The sequence below is a fragment of the Bison bison genome, unplaced genomic scaffold (genome assembly GCF_000754665.1).
Source record: "Bison bison bison isolate TAMUID 2011002044 unplaced genomic scaffold, Bison_UMD1.0 scf7180017864210, whole genome shotgun sequence".
Classification (NCBI taxonomy): domain Eukaryota; kingdom Metazoa; phylum Chordata; class Mammalia; order Artiodactyla; family Bovidae; genus Bison; species Bison bison.
Genome location: NW_011494782.1, coordinates 736,778 through 744,412, shown reverse-complemented (window position 1 = coordinate 744,412; position 7,635 = coordinate 736,778).

Below are 7,635 nucleotides of genomic sequence, written 5' to 3'. Positions count from 1 at the left end.
TGACAGTTGATAAAGAGCTACAATCATATGTTTTATGGAAGTAATATTACTTTTGGCATTATATAACAGTAAAATTATTAGAAGTTCAAAGATTCAAGAACAAAAATGTTTTTTGCCACGTTTTCTCACCTACATGCCTATCAAATGATCCTGATTAGATTCATTGTAGAATAACTTTATAAAGGATTCAGTTAAGAGTGTTTAAAAACAAATGAAAATAATGGAGATATTTACATTCCAAACTGGCACATAAGAATTTATCTTAGAGAACTATATGTGATTTTGGCATCATTAATAGTCACCAGTAGCCCTGGGTGAAGGGTAGCTGCTTTTTCAGAATTATTCCACAAGAAAGTTATAACAACAGCAAATCTCTGACCCTTTCTGCCAAACATGCTGACTTAAAATAAGCAAACATAATGAAAAAGTGTGACACTGAATCTTCTATAATCTCTCTGTGTTCTCAAAACATCCTCTGTTAAAGGTTCAACTGAGACAAATGGGCCATGTTCTAGCTACAGTATTTATCCTGCCATCTATCAAGACTATAGACTCAGGAATCCCCAGAAAAAGGGTCAGAATACTGGCCATTTAGGGATCAAGCCTAAGGAGAATTTCCAGCATTACATTTTAAGATGCTCCCTGAATTTTTATACCATGCTAGTGCAGCGTTGTGGAAAGGTCTCTACAATATTTTAGATACTCCGTTTATCTTCTAAACATTCATTTTGTGAATTAGCTAATTTCAACAATAAAAACCTAGTTCTAACATCCATTATATGAAGCAGCTACTACAGATGGGGCATCGAGATAGCTAGATTACTCATTGCAACAGCCTCTGTGACTTGGTACCTTTGATAAATGCTAGTTGACTCCTCCTGGTGTGTGAATTACTGATTAACAAACTAACAACTCCTAGAACATAGCTTAGAAAAATAATATATCATCTATACTGAAGAATTTTACAGTTAATTGCACACTTAAAACACATATAGCACTAAGTTTAAAAGCCTATTAACTATATGTATACATGTGTGTTTGTGTATATGTATATGAAGCTTCCCTGATGACTCCAGTGGTAAAGAATGTGCCTGCCAATGCAGGAGATGCAGGTTGGATCCCTGGGTTGGGAAGAACCCCTGGAGAAGGAAAGGGCAACTCACTCCAGTATTTACTTGCCAGGGAAATCGCAAGGACTGAGGAAACTAGTGGAGTACAATCCATGGAATCACAAAAGAGTTGGACACAACTTAGTAACTGAACAACTGAACATACATATAAAGTGTGTTTGTGTGTAACACATTATGTGTGTATACATATATATATATATACACACATACAAACATGCACACTATGATTTCCACGTTATGATTTCAAGTATATTAACATGTATTAAACAAAATACTACTGGAAAATTTACCTAAAATGTTGACAATATTTGGTTAATGATTTTTATTTTATTCCTTATAGATATATGTTTTATTATCTAGAAAACCCTTAACAGATACTATAGACTAAATAGGGAAACAAATTATTTTTACTTAAACTGAAAATGAATAGATTAGTGGAGGACTGCCTTATGAGTTGACTTGATTGTATTAGTTTGGGCTGTTATAAAAAATACCATAGATCAGGTGACTTAAACAACAGAAGTTTATTTTTGACAGTTCTGGAATCTGGGAAGTCTGAGATCAAGGTGCCAGAACATTCCATGTCTGGTGAGGGTCGTTCCCGTTTCTGGTTTCCAAATAGCTGCCTTTTCCTTTTATCCTTATGTGGAAGAAAGAGAGAGAACAAATAAGCTTTCTCATGTTTGGTCTTCAGTTCAGTCAGTCAGTTCAGTCACTCAGTCGTGTCCGACTCATTGTGACCCCATAAATCACAGCACACCAAGCCTCCCTGTCCATCACCAACTCCCGGAGTTCACTCAGACTCACATCCATTGAGTCAGTGATGCCATCTAGCCATCTCATCCTCTGTCGTCCCATTCTCCTCCTGCCCCAATCCCTCCCAGCATCAGAGTCTTTTCCAATGAGTCAACTCTTGGCATGAGGTGGCCAAAGTACTGGAGTTTCAGCTTTAGCATCATTCCTTCCAAAGAAATCCCAGGGCTGATCTCCTTCAGAATGGACTGGTTGGATCTCCTTGAAGTTCAAGGGACTCTCAAGAGTCTTCTCCAACACCACAGTTCAAAAGCATCAATTCTTCAGCACTCAGCCTTCTTCACAGTCCAACTCTCACATCCATACATGATCACTGGAAGAACCATAGCCTTGACTAGACGGACCTTTGCTGGCAAAGTAATGTCTCTGCTGGTCTTATAAGGGTACAAATTCCATTTATGCAGACACCATCCTAATTACTTCCCAAAGGCTTCAACTCCTACTACCATCACATTGTGGGTTAGGGCTGCACTACATTAATTTTTAGTGGGGGCCAAAACATTCAGTCCATAACACTGATACCTTGTATATACACTTTAAGAGTCAGGTAGTAATGACCTTTCTGTTGATTTTGCCTTCAATTAGTAAATAGATGACTCAAGCTTTTTTATAGTACTTTTCCTTTGTTTATTTGTTTCATTTAAGAAACATAGTGAAATTGCCAAGGGAAATACAAATTAAAAACAAGAGACAATAGTCCTTGGTGAAAAAAAGGAAAGGAATTTTCCTGTCCTTTTAAAAGAATATTTTACTTTTGAAAACTTGTAATTATAAATTATTTCTCTGTCTCTTTTAAATGTACATACATTTTTCTTTTTTTTTTTCTATTGCACTTTGTTCCATACATTTTTTTAATTTTTTTGTTTCTTTTTTAAATTTTATTTTTTAACTTTACAATATTGTATTGGTTTTGCCATTTATCAACATAAATCCACCACAGATATACACGTGTTGCCCATCCTGAACCCTCCTCCCTCCTCCCTCCCCATAACATCCCTCTGGGTCGTCCCAGTGTACCAGCCCCAAGCATCCAGTATCGTGCATCGAATCTGGACTGGCGCCTCATTTCATATATGATATTTTATATGTTTCAATGCCATTCTCCCAAATCATCCCACCCTCTCCCTCTCCCACAGAGTCCAAAAGACTGTTCTACACATCAATGTCTCTTTTGCTGTCTTGTATACAGGGTTATTGTTACCATCTTTCTAAATTCCATATATATGTGTTAGTATACTGTATTGGTGTTTTTCTTTCTGGCTTACTTCATTGTGTATAATAGGCTCCAGTTTCATCCACCTCATTAGAACTGATTCAAGTGTATTCTTTTTAATGGCTGAGTAATACTCCATGGTGTATATGTACCACCTATTTCTTATCCATTCATCTGCTGATGGACATCTAGGTTGCTTCCATGTCCTGGCTATTATAAACAGTGCTGTGATGAACATTGGGGTACAGGTGTCTCTTTCAATTCTGGTTTCCTCAGTGTGTATGCCCAGCAGTGGGATTGCTGGATCATAAGGCAGTTCTATTTCCAGTTTTTTAGGGAATCTCCACACTGTTCTCCATAGTGGCTGTACTAGTTTGCATTCCCACCAACAGTGTAAGAGGATTTCCTTTTCTCCACACCCTCCCCAGCATTTATTGCTTGTAGGCTTTTGGATCGCAGCCATTCTGACTGGAGTGAAATGGTTCCTCATTGTGGTTTTGATTTGCATTTCTCTGATAATCAGTGATGTTGAGCATCTTTTCATGTGTTTGTTAGCCATCTGTATGTCTTCTTTGGAGAAATGTCTGTTTAGTTCTTTGGCCCATTTTTTGATTGGGTCATTTATTTTTCTGGAATTGAGGTGTAGGAGTTGCTTGCATATTTTTGAGATTAGTTGTTTGTCAGTTGCTTCATTTGCCATTACTTTCTCTCTTTAACAAGTAGTACTGGTAAAACTGATCAACCACTTGTAAAAGAATGAAACTAGAACACTTTCTAATGCCATACACAAAAATAAACTTAAAATGGATTAAAGATCTAAACTTAAGACCAGAAACTACAAAACTCCTAGAGAAGAACATAGGGAAAACAGTCTCCAACATACATCACAACAGGATCCTCTATGACCCACCTCCCAGTATATTGGAAATAAAATCAAAAATAAACAAATGGGACCTAATTAAACTTAGAAGCTTCTGCACAACAAAGGAAACTATAAGCAAGGTGAAGTACATACATTTTTCTAAAAGCTAAATCCTTTTGCCAGCTTTCTGACACAAGAATGTCTTTCTCAAGAACCTGAAAAGTGGCTATTTCACCTACCCAGGGAAGATAGTGCCCCTATTTCCCATTTTCTGTTGAAGCGTAAGAGTCTCAGTTCAGCAGGCTTTAGACTTTAGTCTGTAAAAGTACCTCCTTTCATAAAGATATCAGAAGTTTATTTTTCCTTTGTATAAACCCAACTGATTAGTACTGATGGTTAAATCAATTACCAAGTTAGTGGAGGATAAATTATCTATGACAAATAGTAGTGTTAAGTCCTCTTACTTGAGGACTAGTAATTCTTTATTTTGAGAACATATGCCTAGTGAATTGTACCTGCTTGACTATGTATATGCTTGAGATTTCTTTCTATGTTTGCAGTCTTTTAGTAGATTGCAACTGATGTGCATTACACTCTAGTTCAATGTACTTAATAATAACATTGTTTCCTTTCTCTTCTACCTTTGTAGAAATATCTGGGTTGGGAGAGAATTTCTATTTTTAATTATGCTGCTGTGCTGTGTTCAGTAACTCGGTCGTGTCCAACTCTTTGTGACCCAGTAGCTTACCAGGCTTCTCTGTCCAGGGGATTCCCCAAGCAGATGCTGGAGTGGGTTGCCATTTCCTTCTTCAGAGCATCTTCCTAACCCAAGGATTGAACCTATGTCTTCTGCATTGCATGTGGATTCTTTAGTGTTGGGCCACCAGAGAAGCAATTTTAATACATACCTTCACAATTTCTTTTAAAATATATCTTAAAATTATTTTTTATAAATAACCATCATTTCCCCTAAGAAATCAACAGCCACAGTAATATTGTTTGCAAATTTGCTTTCTTCTTGTTTTGGAATTGCATTTTACTTTGGCGTATATATTTTAATTACAAGATTAACAACAACAACAAAAAAAATTAAAATACAAAAGAATACAAAGTAAGACACAAAAGGAGTTAAGGTCTCCCTTCTCTCCCATTCACACTCAGCAGCTTCTTTTTTCTGATGTAATCAAGGCAACCAGATGACATTTCTTTCCATACCTTTCTCCATGTTTCTATAATTTCATACAAAACATTTTGTGAACTATGCAATACTAGATTAAGTGGTGGTCATTTTAGACTGCCTTAAGTGTAAGATTTAATTATATAAAGTAAATTTACAAGGCTTTCTTTTCCTATTCCAGATATGGAGCTTTTGAAAGAGTCAAAAAAAAAAAAAAAAAAGTTACACTGAGGAATCAAGCAAAATGAAATTAAACAGGAAGGAAAATTTTATCCAAAATGGTTTCATTAGTCTTTAAGACTATTGTGGCAGGGGAGAGAGGTTGAAATTAAATCCAAGTTCACTGAAACAAAAAGCAGAGGAGTTTTGAAGCACTGGGATGAGTTAATGGAAAAGTACTGAAGGGCATTAGTGGTGAGATTAGTCAATATAATTAGTCCTTCTGTGTTTGCTAATTGGTGCTTATCAAATTTGATATCAATCATCTCACAGAGACTGATATATTGAAACCTTGTCTTTCTTATTCTTCTATTTCAAAAAAGTGGCCCCTAATTCTTGAGAAAGACATGTCTAGATTATAATACTGGCGGAGTTTGGGAGATTTACATCTCAAAGAGGCAGAGAAAGAACTTATAATTGCTTTAAAATAAATGTTCCAAGAAAGGAGACTGGTCAGATGCTTCTAATAGGGAAGATGCAAGCCTGAAATATGGTCAAGTTGAGGAGAAAATTGCGGTCATCTTAGTAATAGTTAATAGCCTTGTTAGGGGAAACACACTGATTGAAACTGCCCACCCTGACCAGGCACCATAGTAACCATTTACATGAGTTGTTTTATGACAGGAGATCCTGATAAGAAATACTGAACTAATAAGCCACCACCAACCAGAAGAGTTCGGGAAAGGTCGAAAGGAGACACTGCATGTCCGTCCACTTCCCAGAATCCCTCTCACTAGCATCCATCTTGGCTGATGTATGCGTGCACCACCAGGAAAGACTCTGAATTAGAATAATTGGCCAAAGACAACCCAGAAACTAATCCCATTACCATAAAACCTGAGACTGAGAGCCACACAGAAGAGCAGTTCTCTTGGGTTCCCTTACCCTACTGCTCTCCATCCTGATGCCCTTTCCCAATAAAATCTCTTGCTTTGTCAGCACATGTGTCTCCTCAGACAATTCATTTCTGAATGTTAGACAAAAGCCCAGTTTCAGGCCCTGGAAGGGGTCCTCCTTCCTGCAACAAATGGAGACTCTGGTGGGATTCTTCTTCACTGAGACTGACATCCTGACCACTCGGGGTACTCAGGGGCCAGCTTGCCTGCCAATGGACCAGACCCAGTGGCCGCAACTGGGACCCTTTTGTCCCTGGTCTCCTCCTGATGCAGACAACTGGCCAGAGTGCCCCAAACGGTAAGGGACAAAAGACTTTATTGACTTCTCTCCCCTTCCCTCTCTGTTTCCTCTCCTTAACCCTTCCTATCCTTCCTCTTTTTTCTAGTCCCCTGGTCCTGGATGCAGGAATCTGGTCGAAGGCCTTCAGACTGAGCTGAGGATTGGAGACTGATCACCTCCTCTTGGCAGAGAACTCAAATTCTGGTTCTGGTCTGGTCTGATTTCTGGTAGGGCCGAGTTCCAGTCCTCCCTTCTCTGGAGGCCCAGGGTAAAGTCCCATAATGCCTGGGTATCTTCAGGTGGCAGGAGACATCTGTAAGGCCATCCCTTTTGCCCCATCTCCTGCCTCCTCCCCCTCCTTCTTTCAACCTGGCTTCCTTTCCTCCCTTTGAAATCTTTGAAGACCTGTGATATTTTCCTTTACTGTGTTAGTACTTGGATTTGAAGTTCTGTGTCTCTATAAGAGGTTTTCTGAGAGACTGTATTATTGTATTTAAGGGACTGTCTGATGAGGACTGCCAGGTTTATATGTGTATGTTTTAACTCTGTGTTCTGTGTTGTGGTTTTTGATAGCATTTTGCTTTGTCTGACTACCATTTGGTTTAGACCTGCCAATCACTACAGATGGTGACTGCAGCCATGAAATTCAAAGACACTTACTCCTTGGAAGGAAAGTTATGACCAACCTAGATAGCATATTCAAAAGCAGAGATATTACTTTGCCAACAAAGGTTCATCTAGTTAAGGCTATGGTTTTTCCTGGGGTCATGTATGGATGTGAGAGTTGGACTGTGAAGAGGGCTAAGTGCAGAAGAATTGATGCTTTTGAACTGTGGTGTTGGAGAAGACTGTTGAGAGTCCCTTGGACTGCAAGGAGATCCAACCAGTACATTCTGAAGGAGATCAGCCCTGGGATTTCTTTGGAGGGAATGATGCTAAAGCTGAAACTCCAGTACTTTGGCCACCTCATGTGAGAGTTGACTCATTGAAAAGACTCTGATGCTGGGGAGGGATTGGGGGGCAGGGAGGAGAAGGGGGATGACGA